Genomic DNA, 21477 nt, shown 5'->3' with positions numbered 1-21477 from the left:
TATATAAACACAGGTATAGCTCGGTAACAACCACATGATATTAATATATATAAACACAGATATAGCTCGGTAGTAACCAGATATATTAACAGAACTTCAGACGTTAACCATACTTTCACAAGGTCGTATAGCTTCTCACTTTAATATAGGGACTTAACAGTTACAATTATGACAGAAACCAACCCAGGTCTAACAGACAGTTCGTGCTTTAAGGATAAGCGTAAAGAATGAACTTCTGTTGTGCTAGGAAAGGAGTAAGTGAGACATAATAACAGAAGTTACATTCGTAGAATGGGTTACAGTAGGATAGTAACCAGATATCATGACTCTGGGTAATACTGATGGCAGTATCCTAACACTTTTCCCTGCTATTAGGGACACTAATGTTATGCATTAGTCTAGGCACAACGTTCTAGTAACTATACTGTGCTTCCAACCCCTGCTATGTGGTTGTGGAACACTAGCTTTTTTTACCCTACTGTGCAGTCAATGTGGTTGCAAAACACTATATTCACCCTACTGTGGTGGTGAAACACTAGGTTCTCCTTACTATGCAGTCAATGTGGTTGCAAAACACTAGGTTCTCCATACTATGTTTACAATGTGGTTGTGAAACATAGGTTCACCATACTGTGATGTCAGTGTGGTTGTGAAACACTTGGTTCACCATACTGTGGTTGTGAGACACTAGGTTTTCCCTTCTGTGTTGTCAGTGTGGTTGCAAAACACTAGGTTCACCATACTGTGCTATCAATGTGGTTGTGAAACATAGGGTCACCCAACTGTGGTGGTGAAACAAGTGGTCACCCTACTGTGGTGATGAGAAACTAGGTTCACCATACTGTAGAATTTGTAGCATTAGCTGTGGAGGTTATAGGTCGAATTACACTGTGACCTCACACTGTTCTTATTCGTTGTTGTCTGGTGAGCCATCACACGCCCCAGAAGGATGAAAAGATAAGCCAATTACGTAATCACGGGGTAGTTCCTCTCAGTGATACATACTAAGTCCGGGGTCTTAGTATGCATCAGTGTGTACTTCATGACTGTTGACTATCATAGTGTTATTAAACATGATAACGGCCAGTAGTTAGTTCCGTACTTCATGACTGTTGACTATCATAGTGTTATTAAACATGTTAACGGCCAGTAGTTAGATTAGTGCTTCATGGTTATTGACTATCACAGTGTTATTAAACATGATAACGGCCAGTAGTTAGTTCCGTACTTCATGACTGTTGACTATCACAGTGCTATTAAACATGATAACGGCCAGTAGTTAGTTCCATACTTCATGACTGTTGACTATCATAGTGTTATTAAACATGATAACGGCCAGTAGTTAGACTATTGGTTCATGACTGTTGACTATCACAGTGTTATTAAACATGATAATGGCCAGTAGTTAGTTTCGTGCTTCATGACTGTTGACTATCATAGTGTTATTAAACATGATAACAGCCAGTAGTTAGACTATTGGTTCATGACTGTTGACTATCACAGTGTTATTAAACATGATAACGGCCAGTAGTTAGTTTCGTACTTCATGACTGTTGACTATCATAGTGTTATTAAACATGTTAACGGCCAGTAGTGAGTTCCGTATTTCATGACTGTTGACTATCACAGTGTTAATAGTCATGTATTAATGGCCAGTACTAGTACTTCATGACTGTTGACTATCACAGTGTTATTAAACATGATAATGGCCAGTAGTTAGTTTCTGTACTTCATGACTGTTGACTATCATGGTGTTATTAAACATGATAATGGCCAGTAGTTAGACTATCATAGTGTTATTAAACATGATAACGGCCAGTACTATTGGTTCATCATAACTGTTGACTATCATGGTGTTATTAAACATGATAATGGCCAGTAGTTAGGCATGACTGTGGACTCTCATGGTGCTTCATGACTGTTGACTATCATAGTGTTATTAAACATGATAACGGCCAGTAGTTAGACTATTGGTTCATGACTGTTGACTATCACAGTGTTATTAAACATGATAACGGCCAGTAGTTAGTTTCGTACTTCATGACTGTTGGCTATTTTGGTGTTAAGTTATTAAACATGTTAACGGCCAGTAGTTAGACTAGTACTTCATGGCTGTTGACTATTTTGGTGTTAAGTTATTAAACATGATAATAGCCAGTTGTTCGACTAGTACTTCATGACTGTGGACTATCATGGTGTTATTAAACATGATAACGGTCTATAGTTAAATTAGTATGTAATGACTGTTGACTATCATGGTGTTAAGTTGTTAAACATGTTAACGGCCAGTAGGTAGACATAAAAATAACAGTACTCTGCACACCTTGATACCCCACACCTGATGTACAGTACACCATGTTAATTCGATGTGCCACTGAGTTTGTTCTTCAATTTTATAATCACGTAACAGTTTTAATTGACTGAAAGGTGTTCTCTCTAGTTACTTTATGGTGGGCTATATAATATAAATTCGAAAAATTTTATTATATTGACTGACCCCTAGTGGCCAAGTGGTACGTCTGTAGACTCACAACGGTGGAAACTGGGTTTCGATACCCGTGATGGGCAAAACACAGATAGCCCATTATGTAGCTTTGTGCTTAGTCAATAATAATAACAATATATATACTTTTATCATAAGTTTATATGCTGAGATAATTTTAGAGATAAATTGATAACAGTATAAGCAACAGGTCGCGTCAGAAACATATTTGAAAGTATGTAAAACAGCTGTCACAGATGTTTTTCATCTATATTTATATCTTCATGCAAATACAAGTGTGGCATAATAAAGAAAGCATTTATTGCCTGCAAAGGTTGTAGAAAGTCGATTCCTAGCGGTATGTTCTGACTTCCTGGAGGTAGGAATCATCTTCTATGTATCATCCCTAGGTACGATATTTAAAGTTGTATATTACAACATTCTAAAATTGGTTTTAAAACTTCGGTATAATAAGTTAATATGTTTAACAAACACTTGTTATAGTGCGATAAAATCTTAGAATTCAAATATATTATTAAAACGATTGCAAGGATAATCTTATGATTAATGTTTTTGAACGAAACGTTGATAAATGATACGTCGTCTCATAGAGTGAGTTTTATTTGTATTCTCAGACGTTAATTTTGTTACTTTACCACTTTATTATTTATTCTATAAAGGTCTTTCTAAGTGTAATTATAACAACACGGTTCTTACGTTGTCGAACATTCACAAGTGTAGTTATTCGAACATGGTTATTACGTTATCAAATATTCTCAAGTGTAGTTATACCAGGAAGTCTGTTAACCGGAAGACATACATAAATATGTAAAAATTGTATAACTGTATCTATGTGGGTATGTATATTATACAAAGCCATCAGTCTGTTTACACAGAGCTATATTATATGTTTGTTTGGAATTCCACACTCGAGGTCTCTCTGTGTTAGCCATTTCTAATTTAGTAGTCAGCACTACCAATGAACAATAGTGGGATTCACCACACATTATAACGCCCCCAAGTCTAAACGCGAGAGCATGTTTCGCGATGGGGATTTTCAGTTGAGACAACCAGTGATGTCGGTAGCGCTGATGCTCTGAAGGAGCAGATTTGTCCCTAATGGTATAGAGAAAGTCAGTATAGCTATAAACCAGGTTTTGATAGCCGTGGTGGGCACAACATTGTACAGTTTTGTGCTTACATAAAAACAAAACAAAAAATTCAATTTCTTTGACCTTAGAACTAATCTGTTTCTTCCAATACTGCCCAGTTAAATTTACTGTTTCCATACTGACCAGTCAAATTTACTGTTTCCACTTTGAACTTTGGATTCCTCACTCTTCCTCTTCTTATGTTGATTGCTACCCTGGTGATGAACCAACAAAACACCATCTTAATATCCAAACTATAATCAACAAAACACCATCTTAATATCCAAACTATAATCAACAAAACACCATCTTAATATCCAAACTATAATCAACAAAACACCATCTTAATATCCAAACTATAATCAATAAAACACCATCTTAATATCCAAACTATAATCAACAAAACACCATCTTAATATCCAAACTATAATCAACAAAACACCATCTTAATATCCAAACTATAATCAATAAAACACCATCTTAATATCCAAACTATAATCAACAAAACACCATCTTAATATCCAAACTATAATCAACAAAACACCATCTTAATATCCAAACTATAATCAATAAAACACCATCTTAATATCCAAACTATAATCAACAAACTATACTTTGGAATAAAAGTCGCATTTTTCGTTGTTTTTGGTTTCTCCCACAATTTCATGGACCCCAATGGCTCAAAGGTAAGTAGGGCTGAGGGCTCACACCGCTAAAAACCAAGTTTCAATACCCATGGTGGGTATAGCACAGACAGCTCATTGTTTAGTTTTGTACTTAAACAAACACAATTCTCTACTTAACTCTTTCATAAATTTACTGTTAGAATTGTGGTGTTTACGTTTATTTCATTTCTAACGATTACACTAACAATAAAGGAATTAATCCATTTGTACCAGTGTTCGTTTGGACTTGTTTATCAATAAATAAGTACCAGCTTTACTGACTCATTGCTGTGGCGAGTTCATTTGGACTTTTTACTCATACAACGATTAACATGTAAAACCAATTTGCCAGTTACACTTGATTCAGTCTACATTTAATGACGTAACGATTGGCAACTAAAAGTAATTTAGAAACCATTCGTTAGTGACCGAGTTCATTGTGGAATACATTTCAACATGTTGGTTAACTAAACAGTGTAGAAATATGTGAAGAAAGTGTTGGTGCGCGTGGGGATATAATATACGGTACCTGAATTTAAAATTCAAATTAGTGAATTAACGAACGTCCGTTTACAAATGTTAAGTCACAGTATTACACTTACTTCAACACCAAGTAAATCCAAGCATATATCGTAAGATGGAATAGATCAACAAAAGCTGAAATGGACGTCGTAAAACATTTACAACCGAGAGCATCGACACAGCGGTTCTCAATTTGTGAACCACAGGTTCTCTTCAAGTGCTTCTGTGAAAGGTTTCATGATCACAGGGAGGAAGCAGCGTTTCAGTGTCATTTTGTCATTTTCATCCATCGAGATAAAAAGGAATTCAGGTGTTCTGTGAACAAACATGTTTCGCCCAACTGTGCTTTGTTAGTACGTCTTCCAAAAACATGATATTTGTGTTTCTATAGACACGTGTACAACATTTGTTAACTTATTTCTAAAGTTTAAGCAGAACGTTTGAAGCATATGCGATAAACAGAATAAAAGTGGTATATAATACAGAATATGAGCTGAGCTTATTTTAAGCTTAAACGTTTTCAACAAATCCTCTCTTCGTTTAAATTCAGTAGTTGTTTACTTAAAGCATAAGTTTATTGTTTTGATCTTTGTTGTGTGGTGCATAGCAAGTTTCTTTTTCGAGAATTTTCTAATTTCTTACCTTAAATAACGAAATCTAATCACGTTAGATTGTAAATATCTGAGAAAGGTTTCAGAAAATAATCACATTAGATAGTAAATATCTGAGAAAGGTTTCAGAAAATAATCACATTAGATAGTAAATATCTGAGAAAGGTTTCAGAAAATAATCACATTAAATAGTAAATATCTGAGAAAGGTTTCAGAAAATAATAACATTAGATAGTAAATACCTGAGAAAGGTTTCAGAAAATAATCACATTAGATAGTAAATATCTGAGAAAGGTTTCAGAAAATAACAATAGATAGTAAATATCTGAGAAAGGTTTCAGAAAATAATTACATTAGATAGTAAATATCTGAGAAAGGTTTCAGAAAATAATCACATTAGATAGTAAATATCTGAGAAAGGTTTAAGAAAATAATAACATTAGATGGTAAATATCTGAGAAAGGTTTCAGAAAATAATAACGTTACATAGTAAATATCTGAGAAAGGTTTCAGAAAATAATCACATTAAATAGTAAATATCTGAGAAAGGTTTCAGAAAATAATAACATTAGATAGTAAATATCTGAGAAAGGTTTCAGAAAATAATAACGTTAGATAGTAAATATCTGAGAAAGGTTTCAGAAAATAATAACATTAGATAGTAAATATCTGAGAAAGGTTTCAGAAAATAATCACATTAAATAGTAAATATCTGAGAAAGGTTTCAGAAAATAATAACATTAGATAGTAAATATCTGAGAAAGGTTTCAGAAAATAATAACGTTAGATAGTAAATATCTGAGAAAGGTTTCAGAAAATAATAACATTAGATAGTAAATATCTGAGAAAGGTTTCAGAAAATAATCACATTAAATAGTAAATATCTGAGAAAGGTTTCAGAAAATAATAACATTAGATGGTAAATATCTGAGAAAGGTTTCAGAAAATAATAACGTTAGATAGTAAATATTTGAGAAAGGTTTCAGAAAATAATAACATTAGATAGTAAATATCTGAGAAAGGTTTCAGAAAATAATCACATTAGATAGTAAATATCTGAGAAAGGTTTCAGAAAATAATCACATTAAATAGTAAATATCTGAGAAAGGTTTCAGAAAATAATAACATTAGATAGTAAATATCTGAGAAAGGTTTAAGAAAATAATAACATTAGATGGTAAATATCTGAGAAAGGTTTCAGAAAATAACATTACACAGTAAATATCTGAGAAAAGGTTTCAGAAAATAACATTAAATAGTAAATATCTGAGAAAGATTTCAGAAAATAATCACATTAAATAGTAAATATCTGAGAAAGGTTTCAGAAAATAACATTACATAGTAAATATCTGAGAAAGGTTTCAGAAAATAATAACATTAGATAGTGAATATCTGAGAAAGGTTTCGGAAAATAATAATATTAGGTAGTAAATATCTGAGAAAGGTTTCAGAAAATAATCACATTAAATAGTAAATATATGAGAAAGGTTTCAGAAAATAACATTACATAGTAAATATCTGAGAAAGATTTTAGAAAATCATAACATTAGATAGTAAATATCTGAGAAAGGTTTCGGAAAATAATAACATTAGATAGTAAATATCTGAGAAAGGTTTCAGAAAATGATCACATTAAATAGTAAATATCTGAGAAAAGATCAGTAAATATCTGAGAAACATTAAATAGTAAATATCTCAGAAAATAACATTAGATAGTAAATATCTGAGAAAGGTTTCAGAAAATAATCACATTAAATAGTAAATATCTGAGAAAGGTTTCAGAAAATAACATTACACAGTAAATATCTGAGAAAGGTTTCAGAAAATAACATTACACAGTAAATATCTGAGAAAGGTTTCGGAAAATAATAACATTAGGTAGTAAATATCTGAGAAAGGTTTCAGAAAATAATAACATTAGATAGTAAATACCTGAGAAAGGTTTCGGAAAATAACATTACATAGTAAATATTTGAGAAAGATTTCAGAAAATAATCACATTAGATAGTAAATATCTGAGAAAGGTTTCAGAAAATAATAACATTAGATAGTAAATACCTGAGAAAGGTTTCGGAAAATAACATTACATAGTAAATATTTGAGAAAGATTTCAGAAAATAATCACATTAGATAGTAAATATCTGAGAAAGGTTTCAGAAAATAATCACATTAGATAGTAAATATCTGAGGAAAGTTTCAGAAAATACTACCATATTCTTTCCCACTTTCTTTTCTATTTTCCTTTTACAGTTGATTTCTTCAAAGTTTCACATATTTATCTCTGTTGTTCGAACATTCCTAATAGCCTAAACTAAGTGTAAAGTTTGTTTGATGTTTGAACTCGTTATGAGAAGTAAAACATATTGAAGCAGGTTCAAAATGTTATCCATTTCACCTGTGTTTGTATTTCACTAACTCAGTATAATTAATGTGGCATGTTTTACTACATGAAACATAATTTTTATCGTGTTACTTAAACATTCAAGTTCTTGTGGGTTAAAAATATACTTCAGCATAACAGAAAAGTAAAAATAACAAACATCTTATCAAACATCTTAAATATCGTTCTGCTGAGATCTGCATACTTTAAGTGAGTACAGTTTCATACTGTAATGAAATTTAATTTTTTAAAAGTTATTTAATAAAAATTTTTAAGATATCCAATAACGTTTAATTAAGCGTAAAGTTACAGTAAGGACTACATGTGATGTGCCTACCATAGGTACAGAAACCCGGATTTTCGTGATCAGCCTTCACACTTAGCACTGAGCAACGGTTGACTTAATGGACTCTTCCGTTGTATTTAATAATTTGAATAAACTTTTTACTGGTCTATAATTCATTAATATTAATTGGTATTTTGATAATGTTTTTACAGCATTTACTTCTAACGTTAACATAAAATTACTGCTCACACATAACACAATACAAGTCAAAAGGATTTACTTTTGTTTTCTAAAAGAATCATCTAAGATATACAATGAAATAGTTTATATAATTTGTTAGTTGTTACTCAACAAACACGTCTGTTTGATTGCGTTAAAAGTTGTTCTGGTTGATTTGACCAACGTTCGTAATTAAAAGCTTGCTAAAATAAAGTTAACCTTTAACAAACAACTATTTACTCTATTTAACCATGCTTCAAGAATGGTGCAAGTAATGAATTCTATAAATCACTTTACATCACACATCGAAGTCGAAGATGTAAGTGCTTTTCTGATTAAAAATAATTAATAATATTTACGATACCACTTGATAAATTCTGGCTATTTACTTTTATTTCATGAAAACTCATATTCATTTATTTCATGATTCTATAATCAATATTTTTCGATGGTTATGGTTTTCATATCGAGAAATATCATAGAGTGCACAAGGAAACTAGTTTGTCATTATGGTATAAATATAGTCTTGTTATATGTTGTATGTACAATAACCTATTTTATGAGTGTGGTATAAATATAGCGTTGTTCTATGTTGTTTGTAAAATAAACTATTTTATGAGTGTGGTATAAATATAGCGTTGTTCTATGTTGTTTGTACAATAAACTATTTTATGAGTGTGGTATCAATATAGCGTTGTTCTATGTTGTTTGTAAATTAAACTATTTTATGACTATCACATATATAAAGTGATGTTCTACATTATAAGTACAAGAAACTATTTTATGGCTATGGTATAAATATACTGTTGTTCTATGTACGCCAACTATTTTATGAATGTGGCATGAATATAGTGTTGTTCTACGTTATATGTACAACAAACTATGATGACTATGGTGTAAATATAATGTTGTTCTATGGTCAATATACAATAAACTATTTTATAACTTTGGTGTAGATATAATGTTGTTCTATGGTCAATATACAATAAACTATTTTATAACTTTGGTGTAGATATAATGTTGTTCTATGTTCTACTTACAAGAAACTATTTTATGACAATTGTATAAATATAGTGTTCTTCTATGTCGTATGTACAAGAAACAATTTTATGAATATGGTATAAATACAGCGTTGGTCTATGTTGTATATACGAGAAATTATTTTATAACTATGTTATAAATATAGTGTTGTGTTATGTTGTACGTACAATAAACTCTATTATGACTATGATGTTAATATAGCGTTGTTATATGTTCTATGTACAGCAACTATTTTATAACTGTGGTATAAATACAGTGTTGTTTTACCTTACATGTATGAGAAACTATTTTATGACTGTGGTAAAAATATAGTTTATTCTGTATTATATGGTCAAGAAACTATTTTATGATTATTGTACAAATATAGTTATGTTCTGTGTTGGACGTACAACAACTTATTGTATGACTATGGTATAAATATAGTGTTGTTGTATGTTCTATGTAAAATAAACTATTTTATGACTATCGAATATATATAGTTTTTCTCCGTTGTATGTACAAAAAACCTTTGATGACTATGGTATAAATATAGTGTTGTTGTATGTACATCAAACTATTTTATTACTGTGGTATAAAAACAGTGTTGTTTGGTATTGTATGTACACCAAACTATTTTATTACTGTGCTATAAAAATTGTGTTGTTTGGTATTGTATGTACATCAAACTATTTTATTACTGTGCTATAAAAATTGTGTTGTTTGGTATTCTATGTACATCAAACTATTTCATGGCTATCGAATAAATATTGTACAGCTCTGTTTTATGTACAAAAACTATTTTATGACTGGAGTATAAATATAGTAGTATTCTATATTTTATGTACAAAAAACTATTTTATGACTGGGGTATAAATATAGTAGTATTCTGTATTTTATGTACAAAAAACTATTTTATGACTGTGATATAAACATGGTGTTGTTCTATGTTCAATGTAGAAAAATTCTATTATGACTGTGGTTAAATATAGTGTTGTATGTTTTATGTACAAGAAACTATTGTATGACTATGGTATAAATATATTGTTGGTCTGTGTTGTATATAGAAGAAACTTTTTTATGACTATGGTATAAATATACTGTTGTTCTATTTTAAATATAAAAATATATTTTATTACTATGGTATATATATATATATTTGTGCTATGTTGTATGTAAAAGAATCTGTTTTATGACCATGGTATAAATATGGTGTACTTATGTGTTCTATGAACAACAAACTACATTATGACTATGGTATAAATATGGTGTACTTATGTGTTCTATGAACAACAAACTACATTATGACTATGGTGTAAATATGGTGTACTTCTGTGAACAACAAACTACATTATGACTATGGTGTAAATATGGTGTACTTCTGTGAACAACAAACTACATTATGACTATGGTGTAAATATGGTGTACTTATGTGAACAACAAACTACATTATGACTATGGTGTAAATATGATGTACTTCTGTGAACAACAAACTACATTATGACTATGGTATAAATATGGTGTACTTATGTGAACAACAAACTACATTATGACTATGGTGTGAATATGGTGTACTTATGTGAAAAACAAACTACATTATGACTATGGTGTAAATATGGTGTACTTATGTGAAAAACAAACTACATTATGACTATGGTGTAAATATGGTGTACTTCTGTGAACAACAAACTACATTATGACTATAGTATAAATATGGTGTACTTCTGTGAACAACAAACTACATTATGACTATGGTGTAAATATGGTGTACTTCTGTGAACAACAAACTACTTTATGACTATGGTGTAAATATGGTGTACTTCTGTGTTCTATGAACAACAAACTACATTATGACTATGGTGTAAATATGGTGTACTTCTGTGTTCTATGAACAACAAACTACATTATGACTATGGTGTAAATACAGTGTTTGTCTATGTTGTATATACAAGAAACTATTTTATGTCTATGGCATAAATATAGTGTTGTTCTGTGTTCTATGTACGATAAGCTATTTTATTACTACGGTAAAAATATAGAATTGTCCTATATTCAACAAATTATTTTATGAGTTGTATAAATATAGTATTGTTCTCTGTTTTAGGTACAAGAAACAATGGTTTGACTACTGTAAAAATATAGTGTTTTTCTATGTTATATATGAAAGAAACTATTTTAGGACGGAATTGGTTGTATCGGAACTACACTTTGACATTGTCTGGGTAGTGTAATGTAACAGAATGGTTGTATGGGAACTACACTTTGACATTGTCTGGGTAGTGTAATGTAACAGAATGGTAGTATGGGAACTACACTTTGACATTGTCTGGGTTGTGTAATATAACAGAATGGTTGTATGGGAACTACACTTTGACATTGTCTGGGTAGTGTAATGTTACAGAATGGTTGTATCGGAACTACACTTTGACATTGTCTGGGTAGTGTAATGTTACAGAATGGTTGTATCGGAACTAAACTTTGGCATTGTCTGGGTAGTGTAATGTAACAGAATGGTTGTATGGGAACCACACTTTGACATTGTCTGGGTAGTGTAATGTTACAGAATGGTTGTATTGGAACTACACTTTGACATTGTCTGGGTAATGTAATGTTACAGAATGGTTGTATCGGAACTACACTTTGACATTGTCTGGGTAGTGTAATGTTACAGAATGGTTGTATGGGAACTACACTTTGACATTGTCTGGGTAGTGTAATGTTACAGAATGGTTGTATTGGAACTACACTTTGACATTGTCTGGGTAGTGTAATGTTACAGAATGGTTGTGTGGGAACTACACTTTGACATTGTCTGGGTAGTGTAATGTTACAGAATGGTTGTGTGGGAACTACACTTTGACATTGTCTGGGTTGTGTAATGTTACAGAATGGTTGTATTGGAACTACACTGACATTGTCTGGGTAGTGTAACGTTACAGAATGTTTGTATGGGAACTACACTTTGACATTGTCTGGGTAGTGTAATGTAACAGAATGGTTGTATCGGAACTATACTTTCGCATTGTCTGGGTAGTTTAATATAACAGAATGGTTGTATGGGAACCACACTTTGACATTGTCTGGGTAGTGTAATGTTACAGAATGTTTGTATGAGAACTACACTTTGACATTGTCTGGGTAGTGTAATGTTACAGAATGGTTGTATCGGAACTACACTTTGACATTGTCTGAGTTGTGTAATGTTACAGAATGGTTGTATGGGAACTACACTTTGACATTGTCTGGGTAGTGTAATGTTACAGAATGGTTGTGTGGGAACTACATTTTGACATTTTCTGGGTGGTGTAATGTTACAGAATGGTTGTATCGGAACTACACTTTGACATTGTCTGGGTGGTGTAATGTTACAGAATGGTTGTATCGGAACTATATTTTGACATTGTCTGGGTGGTGTAATGTTACAGAATGGATGTATCGGAACTATATTTTGAGATTGTCTGGGTAGTGTAATGTTACAGAATGGTTGTATCGGAACTATATTTTGACATTGTCTGGGTAGTGTAATGTAACAAAATGGTTGTATGGGAACTACACTTTGACATTGTCTGGGTAGTGTAATGTTACAGAATGGTTGTATTGGAACTACACTTTGACATTGTCTGGGTAGTGTAATGTTACAGAATGGTTGTGTGGGAACTACACTGACATTGTCTGGGTTGTGTAACGTTACAGAATGTTTGTATGGGAACTACACTTTGACATTGTCTGGGTAGAGTAATGTAACAGAATGGTTGTATCGGAACTATAATTTGACATTGTTTGGGTAGTGTAATGTTACAGAATGGTTGTATTGGAACTACACTTTGACATTGTCTCGGTAGTGAAATGTAACAGAATGGTTGTATGGGAACTACACTTTGACATTGTCTGGGTAGTGTAATGTTACAGAATGGTTGTATCGGAACTACACTTTGACATTGTCTGGGTAGTGTAATGTTACAGAATGGTTGTATCGGAACTATAATTTGACATTGTCTGGGTAGTGTAATGTTACAGAATGGTTGTATCGGAACTACACTTTGACATTGTCTGGGTAGTGTAATGTTACAGAATGGTTGTATCGGAACTACACTTTGACATTGTCTGGGTAGTTTAATGTTACAGAATGGTTGTATCGGAACTATACTTTGACATTGTCTGGGTAGTGTAATGTTACAGAATGGTTGTATCGGAACTATATTTTGACATTGTCTCGGTAGTGAAATGTAACAGAATGGTTGTATGGGAACTACACTTTGACATTGTCTGGGTAGTGTAATGTTACAGAATGGTTGTATTGGAACTACACTTTGACATTGTCTGGGTAGTGTAATGTTACAGAATGGTTGTATCGGAACTATACTTTGACATTGTCTGGGTGGTGTAATGTTACAGAATGGTTGTATCGGAACTATATTTTGACATTGTCTGGGTAGTGTAATGTAACAGAATGGTTGTATGGGAACTACACTTTGACATTGTCTGGGTAGTGTAATGTTACAGAATGGTTGTATCGGAACTACACTTTGACATTGTCTGGGTAGTGTAATGTTACAGAATGGTTGTATCGGAACTATAACTTTGACATTGTCTGGGTAGTGTAATGTTACAGAATGGTTGTATGGAAACTACACTTTGACATTGTCTGGGTAGTGTAATGTTACAGAATGGTTGTATTGGAACTACACTTTGACATTGTCTGGGTAGTGTAATGTTACAGAATGGTTGTATCGGAACTATAATTTGACATTGTCTGGGTAGTGTAATGTTACAGAATGTTTGTATCGGAACTACACTTTGACATTGTCTGGGTAGTGTAATGTTACAGAATGGTTGTATGGGAACTACACTTTGACATTGTCTGGGTAGTGTAATGTTACAGAATAGTTGTATCGGAACTATAATTTGACATTGTCTGGGTAGTGTAATGTTACAGAATGGTTGTATTGGAATTACACTTTGACATTGTCTGGGTAGTGTAATGTTACAGAATGGTTGTATTGGAACTACACTTTGACATTGTCTGGGTGGTGTAATGTTACAGAATGGTTGTATCGGAACTATATTTTGACATTGTCTGGGTAGTGTAATGTAACAGAATGGTTGTATGGGAACTACACTTTGACATTGTCTGGGTAGTGTAATGTTACAGAATGGTTGTATGGAACTACACTTTGACATTGTCTGGGTAGTTTAATGTTACAGAATGGTTGTATCAGAACTATAATTTGACATTGTCTGGGTAGTGTAATGTTACAGAATGGTTGTATGGAAACTACACTTTGACATTGTCTGGGTAGTGTAATGTTACAGAATGGTTGTATTGGAACTACACTTTGACATTGTCTGGGTAGTGTAATGTTACAGAATGGTTGTATCGGAACTATAATTTGACATTGTCTGGGTAGTGTAATGTTACAGAATGGTTGTATTGGAACTACACTTTGACATTGTCTGGGTAGTGTAATGTTACAGAATGGTTGTATGGGAACTACACTTTGACATTGTCTGGGTAGTGTAATGTTACAGAATGGTTGTATGGGAACTACACTTTGACATTGTCTGGGTAGTGTAATGTTACAGAATGTTTGTATGGGAACTACACTTTGACATTGTCTGGGTAGTGTGATGTCACAGAATGGTTGTATGGGAACTACTCTTTGACATTGTCTGGGTAGTGTAATGTTACAGAATGGTTGTATGGAAACTACACTTTGACATTGTCTGGGTAGTGTAATGTTACAGAATGGTTGTATTTGAACTACAATTTGACATTGTCTGGGTAGTGTAATGTTACAGAATGGTTGTATTGGAACTACACTTTGACATTGTCTGGGTAGTGTAATGTAACAGAATGGTTGTATGGGAACTACACTTTGACATTGTCTGGGTAGTGTAATGTTACAGAGTGGTTGTATCGGATCTACACTTTGACATTGTCTGGGTAGTGTAATGTTACAGAATGGTTGTATCGGAACTATACTTTGGCATTGTCTGGGTAGTGTAATGTTACAGAATGGTTGTATGGGAACTACACTTTGACATTGTCTGGGTAGTGTAATGTTACAGAATGGTTGTATTGGAACTACACTTTGACATTGTCTGGGTAGTGTAATGTTACAGAATGGTTGTATCGGAACTACACTTTGACATTGTCTGGGTAGTGTAATGTTACAGAATGGTTGTATGGGAACTACACTTTGACATTGTCTGGGTAGTGTAATGTTACAGAATGGTTGTATTGGAACTACACTTTGACATTGTCTGGGTAGTGTAATGTTACAGAATGGTTGTGTGGGAACTACACTTTGACATTGTCTGGGTAGTGTAATGTTACAGAATGGTTGTATGGGAACTACACTTTGACATTGTCTGGGTAGTGTAATGTTACAGAATGTTTGTATGGGAACTACACTTTGACATTGTCTGGGTAGTGTAATGTTACAGAATGGTTGTATCGGAACTACACTTTGACATTGTCTGGGTAGTGTAATGTTACAGAATGGTTGTATCAGAACTACACTTTGACATTGTCTGGGTAGTGTAATGTTACAGAATGGTTGTATGGGAACTACACTTTGACATTGTCTGGGTAGTGTAATGTTACAGAATGGTTGTATTGGAACTACACTTTGACATTGTCTGGGTAGTGTAATGTTACAGAATGGTTGTATCGGAACTACACTTTGACATTGTCTGGGTAGTGTAATGTTACAGAATGGTTGTATGGGAACTACACTTTGACATTGTCTGGGTAGTGTAATGTTACAGAATGGTTGTATTGGAACTACACTTTGACATTGTCTGGGTAGTGTAATGTTACAGAATGGTTGTATGGGAACTACACTTTGACATTGTCTGGGTAGTGTAATGTTACAGAATGGTTGTGTGGGAACTACACTTTGACATTGTCTGGGTTGTGTAATGTTACAGAATGGTTGTATTGGAACTACACTGACATTGTCTGGGTAGTGTAACGTTACAGAATGTTTGTATGGGAACTACACTTTGACATTGTCTGGGTAGTGTAATGTAACAGAATGGTTGTATCGGAACTATACTTTGACATTGTCTGGGTAGTGTAATGTTACAGAATGGTTGTATGGGAACTACACTTTGACATTGTCTGGGTAGTGTAATGTTACAGAATGGTTGTATCGGAACTATATTTTGACATTGTCTGGGTAGTGTAATGTTACAGAATGGTTGTAAGGGAACTACACTTTGACATTGTCTGGGTAGTGTAATGTTACAGAATGGTTGTATCGGAACTACACTTTGACATTGTCTGGGTAGTGTAATGTTACAGAATGGTTGTATCGGAACTATAATTTGACATTGTCTGGGTAGTGTAATGTTACAGAATGGTTGTATGGAAACTACACTTTGACATTGTCTGGGTAGTGTAATGTTTTCAGAATGGTTGTATTGGAACTACACTTTGATATTGTCTGGGTAGTGTAATGTTACAGAATGGTTGTATTGGAACTACACTTTGATATTGTCTGGGTAGTGTAATGTTACAGAATGGTTGTATCGGAACTATAATTTGACATTGTCTGGGTAGTGTAATGTTACAGAATGGTTGTATTGGAACTACACTTTGACATTGTCTGGGTAGTGTAATGTTACAGAATGGTTGTGTGGGAACTACACTTTGACATTATCTGGGTAGTGTAATGTTACAGAATGGTTGTATGGGAACAACACTTTGACATTGTCTGGGTAGTGTAATGTTACAGAATGTTTGTATGGGAACTACACTTTGACATTGTCTGGGTAGTGTAATGTTACAGAATGGTTGTATGGGAACTACACTTTGACATTGTCTGGGTAGTGTAATGTTACAGAATGGTTGTATGGAACTACACTTTGACATTGTCTGGGTAGTGTAATGTTACAGAATGGTTGTATTTGAACTACAATTTGACATTGTCTTGGTAGTGTAATGTTACAGAATGGTTGTATTGGAACTACACTTTGACATTGTCTGGGTAGTGTAATGTTACAGAATGGTTGTATGGGAACTACACTTTGACATTGTCTGGGTAGTGTAATGTTACAGAATGGTTGTATCGGAACTATAATTTGACATTGTCTGGGTAGTGTAATGTTACAGAATGGTTGTATCGGAACTATACTTTGACATTGTCTGGGTAGTGTAATGTTACAGAATGGTTGTATTGGAACTACACTTTGACATTGTCTGGGTAGTGTAATGTTACAGAATGGTTGTATGGGAACTACACTTTGACATTGTCTGGGTAGTGTAATGTTACAGAATGGTTGTATCGGAACTACACTTTGACATTGTCTGGGTAGTGTAATGTTACAGAATGGTTGTATCGGAACTATAATTTGACATTGTCTGGGTAGTTTAATGTTACAGAATGGTTGTATCGGAACTATACTTTGACATTGTCTGGGTAGTGTAATGTTACAGAATGGTTGTATCGGAACTACACTTTGACATTGTCTGGGTAGTGTAATGTTACAGAATGGTTGTATCGGAACTATACTTTGACATTGTCTGGGTAGTGTAATGTTACAGAATGGTTGTATCGGAACTATATTTTGACATTGTCTGGGTAGTGTAATGTTACAGAATGGTTGTATGGGAACTACACTTTGACATTGTCTGGGTAGTGTAATGTTACAGAATGGTTGTATTGGAACTACACTTTGACATTGTCTGGGTAGTGTAATGTTACAGAATGGTTGTATCGGAACTATACTTTGACATTGTCTGGGTGGTGTAATGTTACAGAATGGTTGTATCGGAACTATATTTTGACATTGTCTCGGTAGTGAAATGTAACAGAATGGTTGTATGGGAACTACACTTTGACATTGTCTGGGTAGTGTAATGTTACAGAATGGTTGTATCGGAACTACACTTTGACATTGTCTGGGTAGTTTAATGTTACAGAATGGTTGTATCGGAACTATAATTTGACATTGTCTGGGTAGTTTAATGTTACAGAATGGTTGTATGGAAACTACACTTTGACATTGTCTGGGTAGTGTAATGTTACAGAATGGTTGTATTGGAACTACACTTTGACATTGTCTGGGTAGTGTAATGTTACAGAATGGTTGTATCGCAACTATAATTTGACATTGTCTGGGTAGTGTAATGTTACAGAATGTTTGTATCGGAACTACACTTTGACATTGTCTGGGTAGTGTAATGTTACAGAATGGTTGTATGGGAACTACACTTTGACATTGTCTGGGTAATGTAATGTTACAGAATAGTTGTATCGGAACTATAATTTGACATTGTCTGGGTAGTGTAATGTTACAGAATGGTTGTATTGGAATTACACTTTGACATTGTCTGGGTAGTGTAATGTTACAGAATGGTTGTATTGGAACTACACTTTGACATTGTCTGGGTGGTGTAATGTTACAGAATGGTTGTATCGGAACTATATTTTGACATTGTCTGGGTAGTGTAATGTAACAGAATGGTTGTATGGGAACTACACTTTGACATTGTCTGGGTAGTGTAATGTTACAGAATGGTTGTATCGGAACTACACTTTGACATTGTCTGGGTAGTTTAATGTTACAGAATGGTTGTATCAGAACTATAATTTGACATTGTCTGGGTAGTGTAATGTTACAGAATGGTTGTATGGAAACTACACTTTGACATTGTCTGGGTAGTGTAATGTTACAGAATGGTTGTATTGGAACTACACTTTGACATTGTCTGGGTAGTGTAATGTTACAGAATGGTTGTATCGGAACTATAATTTGACATTGTCTGGGTAGTGTAATGTTACAGAATGGTTGTATTGGAACTACACTTTGACATTGTCTGGGTAGTGTAATGTTACAGAATGGTTGTGTGGGAACTACACTTTGACATTATCTGGGTAGTGTAATGTTACAGAATGGTTGTATGGGAACAACACTTTGACATTGTCTGGGTAGTGTAATGTTACAGAATGTTTGTATGGGAACTACACTTTGACATTGTCTGGGTAGTGTGATGTCACAGAATGGTTGTATGGGAACTACTCTTTGACATTGTCTGGGTAGTGTAATGTTACAGAATGGTTGTATGGAAACTACACTTTGACATTGTCTGGGTAGTGTGATGTCACAGAATGGTTGTATTTGAACTACAATTTGACATTGTCTTGGTAGTGTAATGTTACAGAATGGTTGTATTGGAACCACACTTTGACATTGTCTGGGTAGTGTAATGTAACAGAATGGTTGTATGGGAACTACACTTTGACATTGTCTGGGTAGTGTAATGTTACAGAATGGTTGTATCGGATCTACACTTTGACATTGTCTGGGTAGTGTAATGTTACAGAATGGTTGTATCGGAACTACACTTTGGCATTGTCTGGGTAGTGTAATGTTACAGAATGGTTGTATGGGAACCACACTTTGACATTGTCTGGGTAGTGTAATGTTACAGAATGGTTGTATTGGAACTACACTTTGACATTGTCTGGGTAATGTAATGTTACAGAATGGTTGTATCGGAACTACACTTTGACATTGTCTGGGTAGTGTAATGTTACAGAATGGTTGTATGGGAACTACACTTTGACATTGTCTGGGTAGTGTAATGTTACAGAATGGTTGTATTGGAACTACACTTTGACATTGTCTGGGTAGTGTAATGTTACAGAATGGTTGTATGGGAACTACACTTTGACATTGTCTGGGTAGTGTAATGTTACAGAATGGTTGTGTGGGAACTACACTTTGACATTGTCTGGGTAGTGTAACGTTACAGAATGTTTGTATGGGAACTACACTTTGACATTGTCTGGGTAGTGTAATGTAACAGAATGGTTGTATCGGAACTATACTTTCGCATTGTCTGGGTAGTTTAATATAACAGAATGGTTGTATCAGAACTATACTTTGGCATTGTCTGGGTAGTGTAATGTAACAGAATGGTTGTATGGGAACCACACTTTGACATTGTCTTGGTAGTGTAATGTTACAGAATGGTTGTATTGGAACTACACTTTGACATTGTCTGGGTAATGTAATGTTACAGAATGGTTGTATCGGAACTACACTTTGACATTGTCTGGGTAGTGTAATGTTACAGAATGGTTGTATGGGAACTACACTTTGACATTGTCTGGGTAGTGTAATGTTACAGAATGGTTGTATTGGAACTACACTTTGACATTGTCTGGGTAGTGTAATGTTACAGAATGGTTGTGTGGGAACTACACTTTGACATTGTCTGGGTAGTGTAATGTTACAGAATGGTTGTGTGGAAACTACACTTTGACATTGTCTGGGTTGTGTAATGTTACAGAATGGTTGTATTGGAACTACACTGACATTGTCTGGGTAGTGTAACGTTACAGAATGTTTGTATGGGAACTACACTTTGACATTGTCTGGGTAGTGTAATGTAACAGAATGGTTGTATCGGAACTATACTTTGGCATTGTCTGGGTAGTTTAATGTTACAGAATGGTTGTATGGGAACCACACTTTGACATTGTCTGGGTGGTGTAATGTTACAGAATGGTTGTATCGGAACTATATTTTGACATTGTCTGGGTAGTGTAATGTAACAGAATGGTTGTAAGGGAACTACACTTTGACATTGTCTGGGTAGTGTAATGTTACAGAATGGTTGTGTCGGAACTACACTTTGACATTGTCTGGGTAGTTTAATGTTACAGAATGGTTGTATCGGAACTATAATTTGACATTGTCTGGGTAGTGTAATGTTACAGAATGGTTGTATGGAAACTACACTTTGACATTGTCTGGGTAGTGTAATGTTTACAGAATGGTTGTATTGGAACTACACTTTGACATTGTCTGGGTAGTGTAATGTTACAGAATGGTTGTATTGGAACTACACTTTGATATTGTCTGGGTAGTGTAATGTTACAGAATGGTTGTATCGGAACTATAATTTGACATTGTCTGGGTAGTGTAATGTTACAGAATGGTTGTATTGGAACTACACTTTGACATTGTCTGGGTAGTGTAATGTTACAGAATGGTTGTATGGGAACTACACTTTGACATTGTCTGGGTAGTGTAATGTTACAGAATGGTTGTATGGGAACTACACTTTGACATTGTCTGGGTAGTGTAATGTTACAGAATGTTTGTATGGGAACTACACTTTGACAT

At 33.8% G+C, this 21477-nt stretch overlaps 1 protein-coding gene and 1 long non-coding RNA gene across 2 annotated transcripts in view; both read right to left on the bottom strand.

Moving 5' to 3' along the window:
* The window catches only part of LOC143240408 (uncharacterized), a 264684-nt gene that overhangs the window by 111648 nt on the left and 131559 nt on the right, over nt 1-21477 (bottom strand). The window lies entirely within an intron of this gene.
* On the bottom strand, nt 2375-5094 carry LOC143239118 (uncharacterized). Its single transcript, XR_013021023.1, has 3 exons — nt 4901-5094; nt 3778-3848; nt 2375-2888 (listed from the first exon to the last, which is right to left on the bottom strand). It is a non-coding gene; the product is annotated as an uncharacterized LOC143239118 (long non-coding RNA).

This window comes from Tachypleus tridentatus, chromosome 13, assembly GCF_004210375.1.
Source record: "Tachypleus tridentatus isolate NWPU-2018 chromosome 13, ASM421037v1, whole genome shotgun sequence".
NCBI classification, from domain to species: Eukaryota; Metazoa; Arthropoda; class Merostomata; order Xiphosura; family Limulidae; genus Tachypleus; species Tachypleus tridentatus.
Note: the sequence above shows the minus strand (reverse complement) of the source record. Positions and strands in the feature narration are given on the sequence as shown.